At 58.7% G+C, this 22279-nt stretch overlaps 22 non-coding genes and 1 pseudogene across 22 annotated transcripts; all 23 read left to right on the forward strand.

The window, feature by feature from the left end:
- Positions 1–2963: 2963 nt before the first annotated feature.
- On the forward strand, positions 2964–3101 carry LOC144820512 (U1 spliceosomal RNA; annotated as a pseudogene).
- Positions 3102–3992: 891 nt separating this feature from the next.
- LOC144820460 (U1 spliceosomal RNA) lies at positions 3993–4156 on the forward strand. Its single transcript, XR_013607787.1, has one exon. It is a non-coding gene; the product is annotated as a U1 spliceosomal RNA (small nuclear RNA).
- Positions 4157–4773: 617 nt separating this feature from the next.
- On the forward strand, positions 4774–4937 carry LOC144820938 (U1 spliceosomal RNA). Its single transcript, XR_013608041.1, has one exon. It is a non-coding gene; the product is annotated as a U1 spliceosomal RNA (small nuclear RNA).
- Positions 4938–5828: 891 nt separating this feature from the next.
- Positions 5829–5992, forward strand: LOC144820939 (U1 spliceosomal RNA). Its single transcript, XR_013608042.1, has one exon. It is a non-coding gene; the product is annotated as a U1 spliceosomal RNA (small nuclear RNA).
- A 617-nt stretch (positions 5993–6609) lies between these two features.
- LOC144820940 (U1 spliceosomal RNA) lies at positions 6610–6773 on the forward strand. Its single transcript, XR_013608043.1, has one exon. It is a non-coding gene; the product is annotated as a U1 spliceosomal RNA (small nuclear RNA).
- Positions 6774–7664: 891 nt separating this feature from the next.
- On the forward strand, positions 7665–7828 carry LOC144820941 (U1 spliceosomal RNA). The gene has a single exon (XR_013608044.1). It is a non-coding gene; the product is annotated as a U1 spliceosomal RNA (small nuclear RNA).
- Positions 7829–8445: 617 nt separating this feature from the next.
- On the forward strand, positions 8446–8609 carry LOC144820942 (U1 spliceosomal RNA). The gene has a single exon (XR_013608045.1). It is a non-coding gene; the product is annotated as a U1 spliceosomal RNA (small nuclear RNA).
- A 617-nt stretch (positions 8610–9226) lies between these two features.
- On the forward strand, positions 9227–9390 carry LOC144820943 (U1 spliceosomal RNA). Its single transcript, XR_013608046.1, has one exon. It is a non-coding gene; the product is annotated as a U1 spliceosomal RNA (small nuclear RNA).
- A 617-nt stretch (positions 9391–10007) lies between these two features.
- Positions 10008–10171, forward strand: LOC144820944 (U1 spliceosomal RNA). The gene has a single exon (XR_013608047.1). It is a non-coding gene; the product is annotated as a U1 spliceosomal RNA (small nuclear RNA).
- An 891-nt stretch (positions 10172–11062) lies between these two features.
- Positions 11063–11226, forward strand: LOC144820945 (U1 spliceosomal RNA). Its single transcript, XR_013608048.1, has one exon. It is a non-coding gene; the product is annotated as a U1 spliceosomal RNA (small nuclear RNA).
- Positions 11227–11843: 617 nt separating this feature from the next.
- On the forward strand, positions 11844–12007 carry LOC144820946 (U1 spliceosomal RNA). The gene has a single exon (XR_013608049.1). It is a non-coding gene; the product is annotated as a U1 spliceosomal RNA (small nuclear RNA).
- A 617-nt stretch (positions 12008–12624) lies between these two features.
- LOC144820947 (U1 spliceosomal RNA) lies at positions 12625–12788 on the forward strand. The gene has a single exon (XR_013608050.1). It is a non-coding gene; the product is annotated as a U1 spliceosomal RNA (small nuclear RNA).
- A 617-nt stretch (positions 12789–13405) lies between these two features.
- Positions 13406–13569, forward strand: LOC144820950 (U1 spliceosomal RNA). Its single transcript, XR_013608052.1, has one exon. It is a non-coding gene; the product is annotated as a U1 spliceosomal RNA (small nuclear RNA).
- A 617-nt stretch (positions 13570–14186) lies between these two features.
- LOC144820951 (U1 spliceosomal RNA) lies at positions 14187–14350 on the forward strand. The gene has a single exon (XR_013608053.1). It is a non-coding gene; the product is annotated as a U1 spliceosomal RNA (small nuclear RNA).
- Positions 14351–14967: 617 nt separating this feature from the next.
- LOC144820952 (U1 spliceosomal RNA) lies at positions 14968–15131 on the forward strand. The gene has a single exon (XR_013608054.1). It is a non-coding gene; the product is annotated as a U1 spliceosomal RNA (small nuclear RNA).
- An 891-nt stretch (positions 15132–16022) lies between these two features.
- On the forward strand, positions 16023–16186 carry LOC144820953 (U1 spliceosomal RNA). Its single transcript, XR_013608055.1, has one exon. It is a non-coding gene; the product is annotated as a U1 spliceosomal RNA (small nuclear RNA).
- Positions 16187–16803: 617 nt separating this feature from the next.
- Positions 16804–16967, forward strand: LOC144820453 (U1 spliceosomal RNA). The gene has a single exon (XR_013607779.1). It is a non-coding gene; the product is annotated as a U1 spliceosomal RNA (small nuclear RNA).
- Positions 16968–17584: 617 nt separating this feature from the next.
- On the forward strand, positions 17585–17748 carry LOC144820461 (U1 spliceosomal RNA). The gene has a single exon (XR_013607788.1). It is a non-coding gene; the product is annotated as a U1 spliceosomal RNA (small nuclear RNA).
- Positions 17749–18639: 891 nt separating this feature from the next.
- Positions 18640–18803, forward strand: LOC144820954 (U1 spliceosomal RNA). The gene has a single exon (XR_013608056.1). It is a non-coding gene; the product is annotated as a U1 spliceosomal RNA (small nuclear RNA).
- Positions 18804–19420: 617 nt separating this feature from the next.
- On the forward strand, positions 19421–19584 carry LOC144820462 (U1 spliceosomal RNA). Its single transcript, XR_013607789.1, has one exon. It is a non-coding gene; the product is annotated as a U1 spliceosomal RNA (small nuclear RNA).
- An 891-nt stretch (positions 19585–20475) lies between these two features.
- Positions 20476–20639, forward strand: LOC144820478 (U1 spliceosomal RNA). The gene has a single exon (XR_013607805.1). It is a non-coding gene; the product is annotated as a U1 spliceosomal RNA (small nuclear RNA).
- A 617-nt stretch (positions 20640–21256) lies between these two features.
- LOC144820955 (U1 spliceosomal RNA) lies at positions 21257–21420 on the forward strand. The gene has a single exon (XR_013608057.1). It is a non-coding gene; the product is annotated as a U1 spliceosomal RNA (small nuclear RNA).
- A 617-nt stretch (positions 21421–22037) lies between these two features.
- Positions 22038–22201, forward strand: LOC144820956 (U1 spliceosomal RNA). Its single transcript, XR_013608058.1, has one exon. It is a non-coding gene; the product is annotated as a U1 spliceosomal RNA (small nuclear RNA).
- Positions 22202–22279: the final 78 nt, after the last annotated feature.

The raw sequence follows: 22279 nt of genomic DNA on the forward strand, positions 1-22279 counted from the left end.
TGACAGTTCATTTCTCTGACCACAGAGCTATCCACTTCCAAGGGGAACTGACGGGCAAGTTCCTGACAGGTCCAGGCACTTGGAAACTGAATAGCTCTCTGCTGGAGAAAGAGGGGGTGATGGAGGTGTTGAGGGAGACATACACCCAGTGGCAGGCCATGAAAGACACATTCGAGTCCACAGGGGAATGGTGGGAATGGGTCAAAGGCAGGCTCCAGGATTTTTTCAAGAATGTGGGCAGGCAGGTTGAAAGGGGGAGAAAGAGGGAGTTCAGTAGACTACAGCAAGAGCTGCAAGAACTGCACGACCTCCAACTCCGGGGATGGGACGTCATGAGCCCCCTGGAAGAAGTCAAGAAAGAGCTGAGCGAGCACTTTCATGACGAATCCAGGAGGATCATTTTCCGTTCCAAGGTGGAGAACTTGGAGAAGGGGGAGAAATGCAACTCCTTCTTCTTTAAGAAAATCCACTCTGCGCACACCCCTCTGGTTCAACTGCGCAACAAGGAGGGAACCCTCTGTGACACAAGGGAGGATATTAGGAAGGTAGTGACAGATTTCTATGGGGACCTCTACTCAGAGAAGAGGTCAGAGGGAGACCAGGCAGAAAAGTTTCTGTCTGGTATCCCAAGAACTGTTTCCCCAACAGTGAGAGAAGCCCTTAATGCCCCCCTGACTTTGGACGAGCTGCACCTTGCAGTTAAATCCTTCAAGTCAGGAAAGACACCGGGTAGTGACGGTCTCCCAGTTGAGTTCTACGCCTCAGTGTGGGACCTAGTGGGACCGGATCTCCTGCAGGTGTATGAGGAAATGGAGAGGGAGGGAATCATGCCCCACACCCTGAGGGAAGGAATGATTGCTCTCTTGTATAAACATAAGGGGGAGAGATGTGACCTAAAGAACTGGCGTCCCATCTCTCTCCTGAATGTAGACTACAAGATCCTTGCAAAGACGCTAGTGAACAGACTGAAGGGCGCGATGGGAGAGTTAGTACACCCAGATCAAACCTGTGGGGTCCCGGGGCGCAGGGTCGCAGATAGCCTGGCACTGATAAGGGACACGATCCAGTACATCACGGACCGCAAAATCCGGGCTGCCCTGGTCTGTCTAGATCAGGAGAAGGCTTTCGATCGCGTCTCCCATGAGTTCATGGAGAGGGTACTACACGGGTTTGGGCTGGGGGAGCGCTTCTGCGGTTACGTTAAAGTAATGTATAAAGACATCTTCAGTTCAGTCATTGTAAATGGTTGTAAAACAGACCCCTTTCCTATCAGGTCTGGGGTAAGACAAGGCTGCCCGCTCTCGCCACCTCTGTTTGTTTTGGTTATAGAACTTCTCGCCGAGTACATCAGGAAGAACCCAAACATCAGAGGGATCCAGACACCCGGCGACGCGAAGAGGGAGGTCAAGTGCTCGCTGTACATGGACGATGTCACCCTCTTCTGCGCGGATGGAGAATCAGTCAAATCCCTGCTGGAGGCGTGCACAGACTTCGGCAAGGCATCAGGGGCGAGGATAAACGTGGACAAGTCGCAGGCCAAACTCTTCGGGCGATGGGATCTCTGCAACGAGCCTCTCCCCTTCCCCATTGAGGCAGGACTGATGAAGATCCTCGGCGTCTGGTTTGGAGGACCAGGGGCGGCAGCGAAGAGCTGGAACGAACGCTTGGCCAAGGTGAAGCAGAAACTGGGTCTCTGGAGCCTGAGAAACCTGAGCATTGAAGGGAAGGCTCTGGTGCTCAGGAACGACGCCCTGCCCGTGCTGCAGTATGTGACACAGGCCTGGCCACTCCTGGCCAACGTAGCACGGGCCATCAACAGCATGGTGTTCCATTTCGTATGGCACTCAAAGATGGACAGGGTGAAACGGTCGGTCATGCACAAGGAACACCGCAAAGGGGGGAAGGCAGTCCCCGACATCCCAACGATCCTCAGGGCTTTCTTTGTGTGTGGCTGCGTCCGGATAACCCTGTTAAACATGAACAAGGACCACTCTGCCTACAAAGTTTTCCGCTTTTTCTTTGTAGTTCCGCTTTTTCCTTCTCCCGGTGTGGCGACGGCTGGGTTGGGATAAGTGGGAAAATACAGTGACTTTCAACTGGGACCTCCCATGGTACTACAGGGAGGTGGAAAAGTTTGTGGGTGAATTTGGGCTGAACTGTGTCACTCCTTGCCTCTGGAAGCCCAAGACAATCCGCAAACTGATCAGGACCAGGGACACCACCGAACGAGTGAGCGACCTGCCACCAGCAACGGCAACGCACGTGTGGAAATGTGTCCTCCCCAAGTCTGACAAACAGACACAAGGACATAGCATGGATGACTGTGAAGGGGGGCCTGCCAGTGAGGTCCTTCATGCACAGCAGAGGCCTGTGCCCACACAGGAACTGCCCAAGGGGATGCCCCGCAGAGGAATCTGCACACCACCTCTTCTGGGCCTGCCCCTTTGCCCAGAGACTAAGGGCTGCCTTACGACAAGAACTGCTAGCCCTTATTCCCTATGAGAACATTACAGAACAGTCCATGATGTACGGGCTGTTTCCAGGGACACACACAGAGGAAGCTATCCAGGGGTGCTGGAGGCTCCTCTGCTGTATTAAGGACATTCTCCTGTTCGCCAGGACCCGCCTGGTGACCAATGGAGAGGTGGTGAACCGAGAAGGGTGCCGCAGGATGGTGCTCAGCCTGCTTAGAGACTATGCAGCCATGGACAAGCAGAAAAGTGAGGAAGGGGAAGAACGGTAACTAACCCCCCCTACACCACTGGACTCTTTAAAGTGGCCCCATTAAAAACTGCAAGCGCTAGCTGCAGACATTTCTGAACCCCAAACCGACGTTTTGTAAATGGTTTAATGCATTGATTAAAAAGTTGAAGTGGACTGCCTTCCCTAAGGGGGAGGTACCACTTCCTTGAAAACTATGTATCGCAAACTTTTAAGCACTTAATAAAAGTCTTTGCCCCAAAAAAAAAAAAAGGTGGTTCTCCCAGGGTGAGGCTCATCCATTGCACTTCGGATGTGCTGACCCCTGCGATGTCCCCAAATGCGGGATACTCGACTGCATAATTTCTGGTAGTGGGGGACTGCGTTCGCGCTTTCCCCTGATCTCTGGTTTCAAGAAAGACAAAAAGGGAGAGAAAAATAAAAAGGAGTCTGGAGCACCTTTCGTCGTCTTCTGTGGTCTGTCCAGGGTGCTGCGGCTGGATTGGAAGGGGGCGTGGGCAAGAGGGGATAGCATGCAAAGTGCTGAGCCTGGGGAATGATGGGATAGTTGAAGCCTCCCACTCTGGGGACCTATCCAGAGACAGGGCAGTAGGCCCTGGCCAGGTGACATGTCTGCTCCTTTCGATCGCCAGCCCTGGGGCTGTGGCCTGGCTGCCAGCCACTTGCCTCACCCTAGCCTTCCCGGGCCCAGACTCTGGCTGAGGCCCCCAGGCTGTGGCCCGGCGAGGGCTCTGCCCGGCGAGGGTTCTGCTGCGTTTGGGAGCGTTCGGGAAGGCGTGAGGGGCTCGGGGCGAGAACCCCTGCTCGCTTGCTGGCCGCTTTGTCTCTGACTTTCAGCCACAAGCAGTCAACTGGGGCCTAGCCAGGCAACAGGTCACTGCCTACCCTAGAGTTGGCTTCAGTGGCAGGTCTTGAGCATCAAAAGCCCCAAATCTCTGCTTCTATGCCCAAAATCGACCTGGCAAGCCCCCTTCTGTGAGTGCTGTAGCCCTGGCTTTCCCGCCCGTGTGAGCTGCGTGCAGTATAGTGAAAGCAGGGCCCTGGTGGGCGTGGACATGCAAATTTTGCAGGCCGGCCGAGGCCTGTGGGAAGCTGCTGTGGGTAGCTGCGCGCTTTCCAAAGTGGGCACAGGGCCCTTGGCTGGGCAACCTTGGGCCTCACAAGGCCCATGCTCTGCCTCGCCCGGCCTCAGGCCTTCCCTGTGTGGATGCCACCCTCGCTCTGCGGGGAGATGCCATGCGGGCCGCCCTCGCCCTGTCCCCTTCCAACTCATACTTACCTGGCAGGGGAGACACCATGATCACAAAGGTGGTTCTCCCAGGGTGAGGCTCATCCATTGCACTTCGGATGTGCTGACCCCTGCGATGTCCCCAAATGCGGGATACTCGACTGCATAATTTCTGGTAGTGGGGGACTGCGTTCGCGCTTTCCCCTGATCTCTGGTTTCAAGAAAGACAAAAAGGGAGAGAAAAATAAAAAGGAGTCTGGAGCACCCTTTGACGTTTCTTGTCGTCCGTCCAGGGTGCTGTAAGCTGGCTGGAATGGGGAGTGGGCGAGGGCCCATTACATATGCGAATTGACGAGCTTGGGGGATGCTGGGTTAGGGCTTAGAAACGTGCTTCTGGGCCCGATTTCGGCCTGGCAAGCCCTCTTCTCTGCTTGCCGTAGCCTTTGCTTGCGCACAGTTTGGAGGGCCTGACAGATCTGCTTTTGGGCCCGATTTCGACCTGCCAAGCCCTCTGGTGTGCTAGCTGTAGCCCTGGCTTTCCCCCCATGTGAGCTGCGTGCAGAGTAGTGAAAGCAGGGCCCTGATTGGCGCTGCTGGTGGGCGTGGACATGCAAATTTTGCAGGCCGGCCGAGGCCTGTGGGAAGCTGCTGTGGGTAGCTGCGCGCTTTCCAAAGTGGGCACAGGGCCCTTGGCTGGGCAACCTTGGGCCTCACAAGGCCCATGCTCTGCCTCGCCCGGCCTCAGGCCTTCCCTGTGTGGATGCCACCCTCGCTCTGCGGGGAGATGCCATGCGGGCCGCCCTCGCCCTGTCCCCTTCCAACTCATACTTACCTGGCAGGGGAGACACCATGATCACGAAGGTGGTTCTCCCAGGGTGAGGCTCATCCATTGCACTTCGGATGTGCTGACCCCTGCGATGTCCCCAAATGCGGGATACTCGACTGCATAATTTCTGGTAGTGGGGGACTGCGTTCGCGCTTTCCCCTGATCTCTGGTTTCAAGAAAGACAAAAAGGGAGAGAAAAATAAAAAGGAGTCTGGAGCACCTTTCGTCGTCTTCTGTGGTCTGTCCAGGGTGCTGCGGCTGGATTGGAAGGGGGCGTGGACAAGAGGGGATAGCATGCAAAGTGCTGAGCCTGGGGAATGATGGGATAGTTGAAGCCTCCCACTCTGGGGACCTATCCAGAGACAGGGCAGTAGGCCCTGGCCAGGTGACATGTCTGCTCCTTTCGATCGCCAGCCCTGGGGCTGTGGCCTGGCTGCCAGCCACTTGCCTCACCCTAGCCTTCCCGGGCCCAGACTCTGGCTGAGGCCCCCAGGCTGTGGCCCGGCGAGGGCTCTGCCCGGCGAGGGTTCTGCTGCGTTTGGGAGCGTTCGGGAAGGCGTGAGGGGCTCGGGGCGAGAACCCCTGCTCGCTTGCTGGCCGCTTTGTCTCTGACTTTCAGCCACAAGCAGTCAACTGGGGCCTAGCCAGGCAACAGGTCACTGCCTACCCTAGAGTTGGCTTCAGTGGCAGGTCTTGAGCATCAAAAGCCCCAAATCTCTGCTTCTATGCCCAAAATCGACCTGGCAAGCCCCCTTCTGTGAGTGCTGTAGCCCTGGCTTTCCCGCCCGTGTGAGCTGCGTGCAGTATAGTGAAAGCAGGGCCCTGGTGGGCGTGGACATGCAAATTTTGCAGGCCGGCCGAGGCCTGTGGGAAGCTGCTGTGGGTAGCTGCGCGCTTTCCAAAGTGGGCACAGGGCCCTTGGCTGGGCAACCTTGGGCCTCACAAGGCCCATGCTCTGCCTCGCCCGGCCTCAGGCCTTCCCTGTGTGGATGCCACCCTCGCTCTGCGGGGAGATGCCATGCGGGCCGCCCTCGCCCTGTCCCCTTCCAACTCATACTTACCTGGCAGGGGAGACACCATGATCACGAAGGTGGTTCTCCCAGGGTGAGGCTCATCCATTGCACTTCGGATGTGCTGACCCCTGCGATGTCCCCAAATGCGGGATACTCGACTGCATAATTTCTGGTAGTGGGGGACTGCGTTCGCGCTTTCCCCTGATCTCTGGTTTCAAGAAAGACAAAAAGGGAGAGAAAAATAAAAAGGAGTCTGGAGCACCCTTTGACGTTTCTTGTCGTCCGTCCAGGGTGCTGTAAGCTGGCTGGAATGGGGAGTGGGCGAGGGCCCATTACATATGCGAATTGACGAGCTTGGGGGATGCTGGGTTAGGGCTTAGAAACGTGCTTCTGGGCCCGATTTCGGCCTGGCAAGCCCTCTTCTCTGCTTGCCGTAGCCTTTGCTTGCGCACAGTTTGGAGGGCCTGACAGATCTGCTTTTGGGCCCGATTTCGACCTGCCAAGCCCTCTGGTGTGCTAGCTGTAGCCCTGGCTTTCCCCCCATGTGAGCTGCGTGCAGAGTAGTGAAAGCAGGGCCCTGATTGGCGCTGCTGGTGGGCGTGGACATGCAAATTTTGCAGGCCGGCCGAGGCCTGTGGGAAGCTGCTGTGGGTAGCTGCGCGCTTTCCAAAGTGGGCACAGGGCCCTTGGCTGGGCAACCTTGGGCCTCACAAGGCCCATGCTCTGCCTCGCCCGGCCTCAGGCCTTCCCTGTGTGGATGCCACCCTCGCTCTGCGGGGAGATGCCATGCGGGCCGCCCTCGCCCTGTCCCCTTCCAACTCATACTTACCTGGCAGGGGAGACACCATGATCACGAAGGTGGTTCTCCCAGGGTGAGGCTCATCCATTGCACTTCGGATGTGCTGACCCCTGCGATGTCCCCAAATGCGGGATACTCGACTGCATAATTTCTGGTAGTGGGGGACTGCGTTCGCGCTTTCCCCTGATCTCTGGTTTCAAGAAAGACAAAAAGGGAGAGAAAAATAAAAAGGAGTCTGGAGCACCTTTCGTCGTCTTCTGTGGTCTGTCCAGGGTGCTGCGGCTGGATTGGAAGGGGGCGTGGGCAAGAGGGGATAGCATGCAAAGTGCTGAGCCTGGGGAATGATGGGATAGTTGAAGCCTCCCACTCTGGGGACCTATCCAGAGACAGGGCAGTAGGCCCTGGCCAGGTGACATGTCTGCTCCTTTCGATCGCCAGCCCTGGGGCTGTGGCCTGGCTGCCAGCCACTTGCCTCACCCTAGCCTTCCCGGGCCCAGACTCTGGCTGAGGCCCCCAGGCTGTGGCCCGGCGAGGGCTCTGCCCGGCGAGGGTTCTGCTGCGTTTGGGAGCGTTCGGGAAGGCGTGAGGGGCTCGGGGCGAGAACCCCTGCTCGCTTGCTGGCCGCTTTGTCTCTGACTTTCAGCCACAAGCAGTCAACTGGGGCCTAGCCAGGCAACAGGTCACTGCCTACCCTAGAGTTGGCTTCAGTGGCAGGTCTTGAGCATCAAAAGCCCCAAATCTCTGCTTCTATGCCCAAAATCGACCTGGCAAGCCCCCTTCTGTGAGTGCTGTAGCCCTGGCTTTCCCGCCCGTGTGAGCTGCGTGCAGTATAGTGAAAGCAGGGCCCTGGTGGGCGTGGACATGCAAATTTTGCAGGCCGGCCGAGGCCTGTGGGAAGCTGCTGTGGGTAGCTGCGCGCTTTCCAAAGTGGGCACAGGGCCCTTGGCTGGGCAACCTTGGGCCTCACAAGGCCCATGCTCTGCCTCGCCCGGCCTCAGGCCTTCCCTGTGTGGATGCCACCCTCGCTCTGCGGGGAGATGCCATGCGGGCCGCCCTCGCCCTGTCCCCTTCCAACTCATACTTACCTGGCAGGGGAGACACCATGATCACGAAGGTGGTTCTCCCAGGGTGAGGCTCATCCATTGCACTTCGGATGTGCTGACCCCTGCGATGTCCCCAAATGCGGGATACTCGACTGCATAATTTCTGGTAGTGGGGGACTGCGTTCGCGCTTTCCCCTGATCTCTGGTTTCAAGAAAGACAAAAAGGGAGAGAAAAATAAAAAGGAGTCTGGAGCACCCTTTGACGTTTCTTGTCGTCCGTCCAGGGTGCTGTAAGCTGGCTGGAATGGGGAGTGGGCGAGGGCCCATTACATATGCGAATTGACGAGCTTGGGGGATGCTGGGTTAGGGCTTAGAAACGTGCTTCTGGGCCCGATTTCGGCCTGGCAAGCCCTCTTCTCTGCTTGCCGTAGCCTTTGCTTGCGCACAGTTTGGAGGGCCTGACAGATCTGCTTTTGGGCCCGATTTCGACCTGCCAAGCCCTCTGGTGTGCTAGCTGTAGCCCTGGCTTTCCCCCCATGTGAGCTGCGTGCAGAGTAGTGAAAGCAGGGCCCTGATTGGCGCTGCTGGTGGGCGTGGACATGCAAATTTTGCAGGCCGGCCGAGGCCTGTGGGAAGCTGCTGTGGGTAGCTGCGCGCTTTCCAAAGTGGGCACAGGGCCCTTGGCTGGGCAACCTTGGGCCTCACAAGGCCCATGCTCTGCCTCGCCCGGCCTCAGGCCTTCCCTGTGTGGATGCCACCCTCGCTCTGCGGGGAGATGCCATGCGGGCCGCCCTCGCCCTGTCCCCTTCCAACTCATACTTACCTGGCAGGGGAGACACCATGATCACGAAGGTGGTTCTCCCAGGGTGAGGCTCATCCATTGCACTTCGGATGTGCTGACCCCTGCGATGTCCCCAAATGCGGGATACTCGACTGCATAATTTCTGGTAGTGGGGGACTGCGTTCGCGCTTTCCCCTGATCTCTGGTTTCAAGAAAGACAAAAAGGGAGAGAAAAATAAAAAGGAGTCTGGAGCACCCTTTGACGTTTCTTGTCGTCCGTCCAGGGTGCTGTAAGCTGGCTGGAATGGGGAGTGGGCGAGGGCCCATTACATATGCGAATTGACGAGCTTGGGGGATGCTGGGTTAGGGCTTAGAAACGTGCTTCTGGGCCCGATTTCGGCCTGGCAAGCCCTCTTCTCTGCTTGCCGTAGCCTTTGCTTGCGCACAGTTTGGAGGGCCTGACAGATCTGCTTTTGGGCCCGATTTCGACCTGCCAAGCCCTCTGGTGTGCTAGCTGTAGCCCTGGCTTTCCCCCCATGTGAGCTGCGTGCAGAGTAGTGAAAGCAGGGCCCTGATTGGCGCTGCTGGTGGGCGTGGACATGCAAATTTTGCAGGCCGGCCGAGGCCTGTGGGAAGCTGCTGTGGGTAGCTGCGCGCTTTCCAAAGTGGGCACAGGGCCCTTGGCTGGGCAACCTTGGGCCTCACAAGGCCCATGCTCTGCCTCGCCCGGCCTCAGGCCTTCCCTGTGTGGATGCCACCCTCGCTCTGCGGGGAGATGCCATGCGGGCCGCCCTCGCCCTGTCCCCTTCCAACTCATACTTACCTGGCAGGGGAGACACCATGATCACGAAGGTGGTTCTCCCAGGGTGAGGCTCATCCATTGCACTTCGGATGTGCTGACCCCTGCGATGTCCCCAAATGCGGGATACTCGACTGCATAATTTCTGGTAGTGGGGGACTGCGTTCGCGCTTTCCCCTGATCTCTGGTTTCAAGAAAGACAAAAAGGGAGAGAAAAATAAAAAGGAGTCTGGAGCACCCTTTGACGTTTCTTGTCGTCCGTCCAGGGTGCTGTAAGCTGGCTGGAATGGGGAGTGGGCGAGGGCCCATTACATATGCGAATTGACGAGCTTGGGGGATGCTGGGTTAGGGCTTAGAAACGTGCTTCTGGGCCCGATTTCGGCCTGGCAAGCCCTCTTCTCTGCTTGCCGTAGCCTTTGCTTGCGCACAGTTTGGAGGGCCTGACAGATCTGCTTTTGGGCCCGATTTCGACCTGCCAAGCCCTCTGGTGTGCTAGCTGTAGCCCTGGCTTTCCCCCCATGTGAGCTGCGTGCAGAGTAGTGAAAGCAGGGCCCTGATTGGCGCTGCTGGTGGGCGTGGACATGCAAATTTTGCAGGCCGGCCGAGGCCTGTGGGAAGCTGCTGTGGGTAGCTGCGCGCTTTCCAAAGTGGGCACAGGGCCCTTGGCTGGGCAACCTTGGGCCTCACAAGGCCCATGCTCTGCCTCGCCCGGCCTCAGGCCTTCCCTGTGTGGATGCCACCCTCGCTCTGCGGGGAGATGCCATGCGGGCCGCCCTCGCCCTGTCCCCTTCCAACTCATACTTACCTGGCAGGGGAGACACCATGATCACGAAGGTGGTTCTCCCAGGGTGAGGCTCATCCATTGCACTTCGGATGTGCTGACCCCTGCGATGTCCCCAAATGCGGGATACTCGACTGCATAATTTCTGGTAGTGGGGGACTGCGTTCGCGCTTTCCCCTGATCTCTGGTTTCAAGAAAGACAAAAAGGGAGAGAAAAATAAAAAGGAGTCTGGAGCACCTTTCGTCGTCTTCTGTGGTCTGTCCAGGGTGCTGCGGCTGGATTGGAAGGGGGCGTGGGCAAGAGGGGATAGCATGCAAAGTGCTGAGCCTGGGGAATGATGGGATAGTTGAAGCCTCCCACTCTGGGGACCTATCCAGAGACAGGGCAGTAGGCCCTGGCCAGGTGACATGTCTGCTCCTTTCGATCGCCAGCCCTGGGGCTGTGGCCTGGCTGCCAACCACTTGCCTCACCCTAGCCTTCCCGGGCCCAGACTCTGGCTGAGGCCCCCAGGCTGTGGCCCGGCGAGGGCTCTGCCCGGCGAGGGTTCTGCTGCGTTTGGGAGCGTTCGGGAAGGCGTGAGGGGCTCGGGGCGAGAACCCCTGCTCGCTTGCTGGCCGCTTTGTCTCTGACTTTCAGCCACAAGCAGTCAACTGGGGCCTAGCCAGGCAACAGGTCACTGCCTACCCTAGAGTTGGCTTCAGTGGCAGGTCTTGAGCATCAAAAGCCCCAAATCTCTGCTTCTATGCCCAAAATCGACCTGGCAAGCCCCCTTCTGTGAGTGCTGTAGCCCTGGCTTTCCCGCCCGTGTGAGCTGCGTGCAGTATAGTGAAAGCAGGGCCCTGGTGGGCGTGGACATGCAAATTTTGCAGGCCGGCCGAGGCCTGTGGGAAGCTGCTGTGGGTAGCTGCGCGCTTTCCAAAGTGGGCACAGGGCCCTTGGCTGGGCAACCTTGGGCCTCACAAGGCCCATGCTCTGCCTCGCCCGGCCTCAGGCCTTCCCTGTGTGGATGCCACCCTCGCTCTGCGGGGAGATGCCATGCGGGCCGCCCTCGCCCTGTCCCCTTCCAACTCATACTTACCTGGCAGGGGAGACACCATGATCACGAAGGTGGTTCTCCCAGGGTGAGGCTCATCCATTGCACTTCGGATGTGCTGACCCCTGCGATGTCCCCAAATGCGGGATACTCGACTGCATAATTTCTGGTAGTGGGGGACTGCGTTCGCGCTTTCCCCTGATCTCTGGTTTCAAGAAAGACAAAAAGGGAGAGAAAAATAAAAAGGAGTCTGGAGCACCCTTTGACGTTTCTTGTCGTCCGTCCAGGGTGCTGTAAGCTGGCTGGAATGGGGAGTGGGCGAGGGCCCATTACATATGCGAATTGACGAGCTTGGGGGATGCTGGGTTAGGGCTTAGAAACGTGCTTCTGGGCCCGATTTCGGCCTGGCAAGCCCTCTTCTCTGCTTGCCGTAGCCTTTGCTTGCGCACAGTTTGGAGGGCCTGACAGATCTGCTTTTGGGCCCGATTTCGACCTGCCAAGCCCTCTGGTGTGCTAGCTGTAGCCCTGGCTTTCCCCCCATGTGAGCTGCGTGCAGAGTAGTGAAAGCAGGGCCCTGATTGGCGCTGCTGGTGGGCGTGGACATGCAAATTTTGCAGGCCGGCCGAGGCCTGTGGGAAGCTGCTGTGGGTAGCTGCGCGCTTTCCAAAGTGGGCACAGGGCCCTTGGCTGGGCAACCTTGGGCCTCACAAGGCCCATGCTCTGCCTCGCCCGGCCTCAGGCCTTCCCTGTGTGGATGCCACCCTCGCTCTGCGGGGAGATGCCATGCGGGCCGCCCTCGCCCTGTCCCCTTCCAACTCATACTTACCTGGCAGGGGAGACACCATGATCACGAAGGTGGTTCTCCCAGGGTGAGGCTCATCCATTGCACTTCGGATGTGCTGACCCCTGCGATGTCCCCAAATGCGGGATACTCGACTGCATAATTTCTGGTAGTGGGGGACTGCGTTCGCGCTTTCCCCTGATCTCTGGTTTCAAGAAAGACAAAAAGGGAGAGAAAAATAAAAAGGAGTCTGGAGCACCCTTTGACGTTTCTTGTCGTCCGTCCAGGGTGCTGTAAGCTGGCTGGAATGGGGAGTGGGCGAGGGCCCATTACATATGCGAATTGACGAGCTTGGGGGATGCTGGGTTAGGGCTTAGAAACGTGCTTCTGGGCCCGATTTCGGCCTGGCAAGCCCTCTTCTCTGCTTGCCGTAGCCTTTGCTTGCGCACAGTTTGGAGGGCCTGACAGATCTGCTTTTGGGCCCGATTTCGACCTGCCAAGCCCTCTGGTGTGCTAGCTGTAGCCCTGGCTTTCCCCCCATGTGAGCTGCGTGCAGAGTAGTGAAAGCAGGGCCCTGATTGGCGCTGCTGGTGGGCGTGGACATGCAAATTTTGCAGGCCGGCCGAGGCCTGTGGGAAGCTGCTGTGGGTAGCTGCGCGCTTTCCAAAGTGGGCACAGGGCCCTTGGCTGGGCAACCTTGGGCCTCACAAGGCCCATGCTCTGCCTCGCCCGGCCTCAGGCCTTCCCTGTGTGGATGCCACCCTCGCTCTGCGGGGAGATGCCATGCGGGCCGCCCTCGCCCTGTCCCCTTCCAACTCATACTTACCTGGCAGGGGAGACACCATGATCACGAAGGTGGTTCTCCCAGGGTGAGGCTCATCCATTGCACTTCGGATGTGCTGACCCCTGCGATGTCCCCAAATGCGGGATACTCGACTGCATAATTTCTGGTAGTGGGGGACTGCGTTCGCGCTTTCCCCTGATCTCTGGTTTCAAGAAAGACAAAAAGGGAGAGAAAAATAAAAAGGAGTCTGGAGCACCCTTTGACGTTTCTTGTCGTCCGTCCAGGGTGCTGTAAGCTGGCTGGAATGGGGAGTGGGCGAGGGCCCATTACATATGCGAATTGACGAGCTTGGGGGATGCTGGGTTAGGGCTTAGAAACGTGCTTCTGGGCCCGATTTCGGCCTGGCAAGCCCTCTTCTCTGCTTGCCGTAGCCTTTGCTTGCGCACAGTTTGGAGGGCCTGACAGATCTGCTTTTGGGCCCGATTTCGACCTGCCAAGCCCTCTGGTGTGCTAGCTGTAGCCCTGGCTTTCCCCCCATGTGAGCTGCGTGCAGAGTAGTGAAAGCAGGGCCCTGATTGGCGCTGCTGGTGGGCGTGGACATGCAAATTTTGCAGGCCGGCCGAGGCCTGTGGGAAGCTGCTGTGGGTAGCTGCGCGCTTTCCAAAGTGGGCACAGGGCCCTTGGCTGGGCAACCTTGGGCCTCACAAGGCCCATGCTCTGCCTCGCCCGGCCTCAGGCCTTCCCTGTGTGGATGCCACCCTCGCTCTGCGGGGAGATGCCATGCGGGCCGCCCTCGCCCTGTCCCCTTCCAACTCATACTTACCTGGCAGGGGAGACACCATGATCACGAAGGTGGTTCTCCCAGGGTGAGGCTCATCCATTGCACTTCGGATGTGCTGACCCCTGCGATGTCCCCAAATGCGGGATACTCGACTGCATAATTTCTGGTAGTGGGGGACTGCGTTCGCGCTTTCCCCTGATCTCTGGTTTCAAGAAAGACAAAAAGGGAGAGAAAAATAAAAAGGAGTCTGGAGCACCCTTTGACGTTTCTTGTCGTCCGTCCAGGGTGCTGTAAGCTGGCTGGAATGGGGAGTGGGCGAGGGCCCATTACATATGCGAATTGACGAGCTTGGGGGATGCTGGGTTAGGGCTTAGAAACGTGCTTCTGGGCCCGATTTCGGCCTGGCAAGCCCTCTTCTCTGCTTGCCGTAGCCTTTGCTTGCGCACAGTTTGGAGGGCCTGACAGATCTGCTTTTGGGCCCGATTTCGACCTGCCAAGCCCTCTGGTGTGCTAGCTGTAGCCCTGGCTTTCCCCCCATGTGAGCTGCGTGCAGAGTAGTGAAAGCAGGGCCCTGATTGGCGCTGCTGGTGGGCGTGGACATGCAAATTTTGCAGGCCGGCCGAGGCCTGTGGGAAGCTGCTGTGGGTAGCTGCGCGCTTTCCAAAGTGGGCACAGGGCCCTTGGCTGGGCAACCTTGGGCCTCACAAGGCCCATGCTCTGCCTCGCCCGGCCTCAGGCCTTCCCTGTGTGGATGCCACCCTCGCTCTGCGGGGAGATGCCATGCGGGCCGCCCTCGCCCTGTCCCCTTCCAACTCATACTTACCTGGCAGGGGAGACACCATGATCACGAAGGTGGTTCTCCCAGGGTGAGGCTCATCCATTGCACTTCGGATGTGCTGACCCCTGCGATGTCCCCAAATGCGGGATACTCGACTGCATAATTTCTGGTAGTGGGGGACTGCGTTCGCGCTTTCCCCTGATCTCTGGTTTCAAGAAAGACAAAAAGGGAGAGAAAAATAAAAAGGAGTCTGGAGCACCCTTTGACGTTTCTTGTCGTCCGTCCAGGGTGCTGTAAGCTGGCTGGAATGGGGAGTGGGCGAGGGCCCATTACATATGCGAATTGACGAGCTTGGGGGATGCTGGGTTAGGGCTTAGAAACGTGCTTCTGGGCCCGATTTCGGCCTGGCAAGCCCTCTTCTCTGCTTGCCGTAGCCTTTGCTTGCGCACAGTTTGGAGGGCCTGACAGATCTGCTTTTGGGCCCGATTTCGACCTGCCAAGCCCTCTGGTGTGCTAGCTGTAGCCCTGGCTTTCCCCCCATGTGAGCTGCGTGCAGAGTAGTGAAAGCAGGGCCCTGATTGGCGCTGCTGGTGGGCGTGGACATGCAAATTTTGCAGGCCGGCCGAGGCCTGTGGGAAGCTGCTGTGGGTAGCTGCGCGCTTTCCAAAGTGGGCACAGGGCCCTTGGCTGGGCAACCTTGGGCCTCACAAGGCCCATGCTCTGCCTCGCCCGGCCTCAGGCCTTCCCTGTGTGGATGCCACCCTCGCTCTGCGGGGAGATGCCATGCGGGCCGCCCTCGCCCTGTCCCCTTCCAACTCATACTTACCTGGCAGGGGAGACACCATGATCACGAAGGTGGTTCTCCCAGGGTGAGGCTCATCCATTGCACTTCGGATGTGCTGACCCCTGCGATGTCCCCAAATGCGGGATACTCGACTGCATAATTTCTGGTAGTGGGGGACTGCGTTCGCGCTTTCCCCTGATCTCTGGTTTCAAGAAAGACAAAAAGGGAGAGAAAAATAAAAAGGAGTCTGGAGCACCTTTCGTCGTCTTCTGTGGTCTGTCCAGGGTGCTGCGGCTGGATTGGAAGGGGGCGTGGGCAAGAGGGGATAGCATGCAAAGTGCTGAGCCTGGGGAATGATGGGATAGTTGAAGCCTCCCACTCTGGGGACCTATCCAGAGACAGGGCAGTAGGCCCTGGCCAGGTGACATGTCTGCTCCTTTCGATCGCCAGCCCTGGGGCTGTGGCCTGGCTGCCAGCCACTTGCCTCACCCTAGCCTTCCCGGGCCCAGACTCTGGCTGAGAACCCCAGGCTGTGGCCCGGCGAGGGCTCTGCCCGGCGAGGGTTCTGCTGCGTTTGGGAGCGTTCGGGAAGGCGTGAGGGGCTCGGGGCGAGAACCCCTGCTCGCTTGCTGGCCGCTTTGTCTCTGACTTTCAGCCACAAGCAGTCAACTGGGGCCTAGCCAGGCAACAGGTCACTGCCTACCCTAGAGTTGGCTTCAGTGGCAGGTCTTGAGCATCAAAAGCCCCAAATCTCTGCTTCTATGCCCAAAATCGACCTGGCAAGCCCCCTTCTGTGAGTGCTGTAGCCCTGGCTTTCCCGCCCGTGTGAGCTGCGTGCAGTATAGTGAAAGCAGGGCCCTGGTGGGCGTGGACATGCAAATTTTGCAGGCCGGCCGAGGCCTGTGGGAAGCTGCTGTGGGTAGCTGCGCGCTTTCCAAAGTGGGCACAGGGCCCTTGGCTGGGCAACCTTGGGCCTCACAAGGCCCATGCTCTGCCTCGCCCGGCCTCAGGCCTTCCCTGTGTGGATGCCACCCTCGCTCTGCGGGGAGATGCCATGCGGGCCGCCCTCGCCCTGTCCCCTTCCAACTCATACTTACCTGGCAGGGGAGACACCATGATCACGAAGGTGGTTCTCCCAGGGTGAGGCTCATCCATTGCACTTCGGATGTGCTGACCCCTGCGATGTCCCCAAATGCGGGATACTCGACTGCATAATTTCTGGTAGTGGGGGACTGCGTTCGCGCTTTCCCCTGATCTCTGGTTTCAAGAAAGACAAAAAGGGAGAGAAAAATAAAAAGGAGTCTGGAGCACCCTTTGACGTTTCTTGTCGTCCGTCCAGGGTGCTGTAAGCTGGCTGGAATGGGGAGTGGGCGAGGGCCCATTACATATGCGAATTGACGAGCTTGGGGGATGCTGGGTTAGGGCTTAGAAACGTGCTTCTGGGCCCGATTTCGGCCTGGCAAGCCCTCTTCTCTGCTTGCCGTAGCCTTTGCTTGCGCACAGTTTGGAGGGCCTGACAGATCTGCTTTTGGGCCCGATTTCGACCTGCCAAGCCCTCTGGTGTGCTAGCTGTAGCCCTGGCTTTCCCCCCATGTGAGCTGCGTGCAGAGTAGTGAAAGCAGGGCCCTGATTGGCGCTGCTGGTGGGCGTGGACATGCAAATTTTGCAGGCCGGCCGAGGCCTGTGGGAAGCTGCTGTGGGTAGCTGCGCGCTTTCCAAAGTGGGCACAGGGCCCTTGGCTGGGCAACCTTGGGCCTCACAAGGCCCATGCTCTGCCTCGCCCGGCCTCAGGCCTTCCCTGTGTGGATGCCACCCTCGCTCTGCGGGGAGATGCCATGCGGGCCGCCCTCGCCCTGTCCCCTTCCAACTCATACTTACCTGGCAGGGGAGACACCATGATCACGAAGGTGGTTCTCCCAGGGTGAGGCTCATCCATTGCACTTCGGATGTGCTGACCCCTGCGATGTCCCCAAATGCGGGATACTCGACTGCATAATTTCTGGTAGTGGGGGACTGCGTTTGCGCTTTCCCCTGATCTCTGGTTTCAAGAAAGACAAAAAGGGAGAGAAAAATAAAAAGGAGTCTGGAGCACCCTTTGACGTTTCTTGTCGTCCGTCCAGGGTGCTGTAAGCTGGCTGGAATGGGGAGTGGGCGAGGGCCCATTACATATGCGAATTGACGAGCTTGGGGGATGCTGGGTTAGGGCTTAGAAACGTGCTTCTGGGCCCGATTTCGGCCTGGCAAGCCCTCTTCTCTGCTTGCCGTAGCCTTTGCTTGCGCACAGTTTGGAGGGCCTGACAGATCTGCTTTTGGGCCCGATTTCGACCTGCCAAGCCCTCTGGTGTGCTAGCTGTAGCCCTGGCTTTCCCCCCATGTGAGCTGCGTGCAGAGTAGTGAAAGCAGGGCCCTGATTGGCGCTGCTGGTGGGCGTGGACATGCAAATTTTGCAGGCCGGCCGAGGCCTGTGGGAAGCTGCTGTGGGTAGCTGCGCGCTTTCCAAAGTGGGCACAGGGCCCTTGGCTGGGCAACCTTGGGCCTCACAAGGCCCATGCTCTGCCTCGCCCGGCCTCAGGCCTTCCCTGTGTGGATGCCACCCTCGCTCTGCGGGGAGATGCCATGCGGGCCGCCCTCGCCCTGTCCCCTTCCAACTCATACTTACCTGGCAGGGGAGACACCATGATCACGAAGGTGGTTCTCCCAGGGTGAGGCTCATCCATTGTACTTCGGATGTGCTGACCCCTGCGATGTCCCCAAATGCGGGATACTCGACTGCATAATTTCTGGTAGTGGGGGACTGCGTTCGCGCTTTCCCCTGATCTCTGGTTTCAAGAAAGACAAAAAGGGAGAGAAAAATAAAAAGGAGTCTGGAGCACCTTTCGTCGTCTTCTGTGGTCTGTCCAGGGTGCTGCGGCTGGATTGGAAGGGGGCGTGGGCAAGAGGGGATAGCATGCAAAGTGCTGAGCCTGGGGAATGATGGGATAGTTGAAGCCTCCCACTCTGGGGACCTATCCAGAGACAGGGCAGTAGGCCCTGGCCAGGTGACATGTCTGCTCCTTTCGATCGCCAGCCCTGGGGCTGTGGCCTGGCTGCCAGCCACTTGCCTCACCCTAGCCTTCCCGGGCCCAGACTCTGGCTGAGGCCCCCAGGCTGTGGCCCGGCGAGGGCTCTGCCCGGCGAGGGTTCTGCTGCGTTTGGGAGCGTTCGGGAAGGCGTGAGGGGCTCGGGGCGAGAACCCCTGCTCGCTTGCTGGCCGCTTTGTCTCTGACTTTCAGCCACAAGCAGTCAACTGGGGCCTAGCCAGGCAACAGGTCACTGCCTACCCTAGAGTTGGCTTCAGTGGCAGGTCTTGAGCATCAAAAGCCCCAAATCTCTGCTTCTATGCCCAAAATCGACCTGGCAAGCCCCCTTCTGTGAGTGCTGTAGCCCTGGCTTTCCCGCCCGTGTGAGCTGCGTGCAGTATAGTGAAAGCAGGGCCCTGGTGGGCGTGGACATGCAAATTTTGCAGGCCGGCCGAGGCCTGTGGGAAGCTGCTGTGGGTAGCTGCGCGCTTTCCAAAGTGGGCACAGGGCCCTTGGCTGGGCAACCTTGGGCCTCACAAGGCCCATGCTCTGCCTCGCCCGGCCTCAGGCCTTCCCTGTGTGGATGCCACCCTCGCTCTGCGGGGAGATGCCATGCGGGCCGCCCTCGCCCTGTCCCCTTCCAACTCATACTTACCTGGCAGGGGAGACACCATGATCACGAAGGTGGTTCTCCCAGGGTGAGGCTCATCCATTGCACTTCGGATGTGCTGACCCCTGCGATGTCCCCAAATGCGGGATACTCGACTGCATAATTTCTGGTAGTGGGGGACTGCGTTCGCGCTTTCCCCTGATCTCTGGTTTCAAGAAAAACAAAAAGGGAGAGAAAAATAAAAAGGAGTCTGGAGCACCCTTTGACGTTTCTTGTCGTCCGTCCAGGGTGCTGTAAGCTGGCTGGAATGGGGAGTGGGCGAGGGCCCATTACATATGCGAATTGACGAGCTTGGGGGATGCTGGGTTAGGGCTTAGAAACGTGCTTCTGGGCCCGATTTCGGCCTGGCAAGCCCTCTTCTCTGCTTGCCGTAGCCTTTGCTTGCGCACAGTTTGGAGGGCCTGACAGATCTGCTTTTGGGCCCGATTTCGACCTGCCAAGCCCTCTGGTGTGCTAGCTGTAGCCCTGGCTTTCCCCCCATGTGAGCTGCGTGCAGAGTAGTGAAAGCAGGGCCCTGATTGGCGCTGCTGGTGGGCGTGGACATGCAAATTTTGCAGGCCGGCCGAGGCCTGTGGGAAGCTGCTGTGGGTAGCTGCGCGCTTTCCAAAGTGGGCACAGGGCCCTTGGCTGGGCAACCTTGGGCCTCACAAGGCCCATGCTCTGCCTCGCCCGGCCTCAGGCCTTCCCTGTGTGGATGCCACCCTCGCTCTGCGGGGAGATGCCATGCGGGCCGCCCTCGCCCTGTCCCCTTCCAACTCATACTTACCTGGCAGGGGAGACACCATGATCACGAAGGTGGTTCTCCCAGGGTGAGGCTCATCCATTGTACTTCGGATGTGCTGACCCCTGCGATGTCCCCAAATGCGGGATACTCGACTGCATAATTTCTGGTAGTGGGGGACTGCGTTCGCGCTTTCCCCTGATCTCTGGTTTCAAGAAAGACAAAAAGGGAGAGAAAAATAAAAAGGAGTCTGGAGCACCTTTCGTCGTCTTCTGTGGTCTGTCCAGGGTGCTGCGGCTGGATTGGAAGGGGGCGTGGGCAAGAGGGGATAGCATGCAAAGTGCTGAGCCTGGGGAATGATGGGATAGTTGAAGCCTCCCACTCTGGGGACCTATCCAGAGACAGGGCAGTAGGCCCTGGCCAGGTGACATGTCTGCTCCTTTCGATCGCCAGCCCTGGGGCTGTGGCCTGGCTGCCAGCCACTTGCCTCACCCTAGCCTTCCCGGGCCCAGACTCTGGCTGAGGCCCCCAGGCTGTGGCCCGGCGAGGGCTCTGCCCGGCGAGGGTTCTGCTGCGTTTGGGAGCGTTCGGGAAGGCGTGAGGGGCTCGGGGCGAGAACCCCTGCTCGCTTGCTGGCCGCTTTGTCTCTGACTTTCAGCCACAAGCAGTCAACTGGGGCCTAGCCAGGCAACAGGTCACTGCCTACCCTAGAGTTGGCTTCAGTGGCAGGTCTTGAGCATCAAAAGCCCCAAATCTCTGCTTCTATGCCCAAAATCGACCTGGCAAGCCCCCTTCTGTGAGTGCTGTAGCCCTGGCTTTCCCGCCCGTGTGAGCTGCGTGCAGTATAGTGAAAGCAGGGCCCTGGTGGGCGTGGACATGCAAATTTTGCAGGCCGGCCGAGGCCTGTGGGAAGCTGCTGTGGGTAGCTGCGCGCTTTCCAAAGTGGGCACAGGGCCCTTGGCTGGGCAACCTTGGGCCTCACAAGGCCCATGCTCTGCCTCGCCCGGCCTCAGGCCTTCCCTGTGTGGATGCCACCCTCGCTCTGCGGGGAGATGCCATGCGGGCCGCCCTCGCCCTGTCCCCTTCCAACTCATACTTACCTGGCAGGGGAGACACCATGATCACGAAGGTGGTTCTCCCAGAGTGAGGCTCATCCATTGCACTTCGGATGTGCTGACCCCTGCGATGTCCCCAAATGCGGGATACTCGACTGCATAATTTCTGGTAGTGGGGGACTGCGTTCGCGCTTTCCCCTGATCTCTGGTTTCAAGAAAAACAAAAAGGGAGAGAAAAATAAAAAGGAGTCTGGAGCACCCTTTGACGTTTCTTGTCGTCCGTCCAGGGTGCTGTAAGCTGGCTGGAATGGGGAGTGGGCGAGGGCCCATTACATATGCGAATTGACGAGCTTGGGGGATGCTGGGTTAGGGCTTAGAAACGTGCTTCTGGGCCCGATTTCGGCCTGGCAAGCCCTCTTCTCTGCTTGCCGTAGCCTTTGCTTGCGCACAGTTTGGAGGGCCTGACAGATCTGCTTTTGGGCCCGATTTCGACCTGCCAAGCCCTCTGGTGTGCTAGCTGTAGCCCTGGCTTTCCCCCCATGTGAGCTGCGTGCAGAGTAGTGAAAGCAGGGCCCTGATTGGCGCTGCTGGTGGGCGTGGACATGCAAATTTTGCAGGCCGGCCGAGGCCTGTGGGAAGCTGCTGTGGGTAGCTGCGCGCTTTCCAAAGTGGGCACAGGGCCCTTGGCTGGGCAACCTTGGGCCTCACAAGGCCCATGCTCTGCCTCGCCCGGCCTCAGGCCTTCCCTGTGTGGATGCCACCCTCGCTCTGCGGGGAGATGCCATGCGGGCCGCCCTCGCCCTGTCCCCTTCCAACTCATACTTACCTGGCAGGGGAGACACCATGATCACGAAGGTGGTTCTCCCAGGGTGAGGCTCATCCATTGCACTTCGGATGTGCTGACCCCTGCGATGTCCCCAAATGCGGGATACTCGACTGCATAATTTCTGGTAGTGGGGGACTGCGTTCGCGCTTTCCCCTGATCTCTGGTTTCAAGAAAGACAAAAAGGGAGAGAAAAATAAAAAGGAGTCTGGAGCACCCTTTGACGTTTCTTGTCGTCCGTCCAGGGTGCTGTAAGCTGGCTGGAATGGGGAGTGGGCGAGGGCCCATTACATATGCGAATTGACGAGCTTGGGGGATGCTGGGTTAGGGCTTAGAAACGTGCTTCTGGGCCCGATTTCGGCCTGGCAAGCCCTCTTCTCTGCTTGCCGTAGCCTTTGCTTGCGCACAGTTTGGAGGGCCTGACAGATCTGCTTTTGGGCCCGATTTCGACCTGCCAAGCCCTCTGGTGTGCTAGCTGTAGCCCTGGCTTTCCCCCCATGTGAGCTGCGTGCAGAGTAGTGAAAGCAGGGCCCTGATTGGCGCTGCTGGTGGGCGTGGACATGCAAATTTTGCAGGCCGGCCGAGGCCTGTGGGAAGCTGCTGTGGGTAGCTGCGCGCTTTCCAAAGTGGGCACAGGGCCCTTGGCTGGGCAACCTTGGGCCTCACAAGGCCCATGCTCTGCCTCGCCCGGCCTCAGGCCTTCCCTGTGTGGATGCCACCCTCGCTCTGCGGGGAGATGCCATGCGGGCCGCCCTCGCCCTGTCCCCTTCCAACTCATACTTACCTGGCAGGGGAGACACCATGATCACGAAGGTGGTTCTCCCAGGGTGAGGCTCATCCATTGCACTTCGGATGTGCTGACCCCTGCGATGTCCCCAAATGCGGGATACTCGACTGCATAATTTCTGGTAGTGGGGGACTGCGTTCGCGCTTTCCCCTGATCTCTGGTTTCAAGAAAGACAAAAAGGGAGAGAAAAATAAAAAGGAGTCTGGAGCACCTTTCGTCGTCTTCTGTGGT

The sequence above is a fragment of the Lissotriton helveticus genome, chromosome 2_1 (assembly GCF_964261635.1).
Source record: "Lissotriton helveticus chromosome 2_1, aLisHel1.1, whole genome shotgun sequence".
NCBI classification, from domain to species: Eukaryota; Metazoa; Chordata; class Amphibia; order Caudata; family Salamandridae; genus Lissotriton; species Lissotriton helveticus.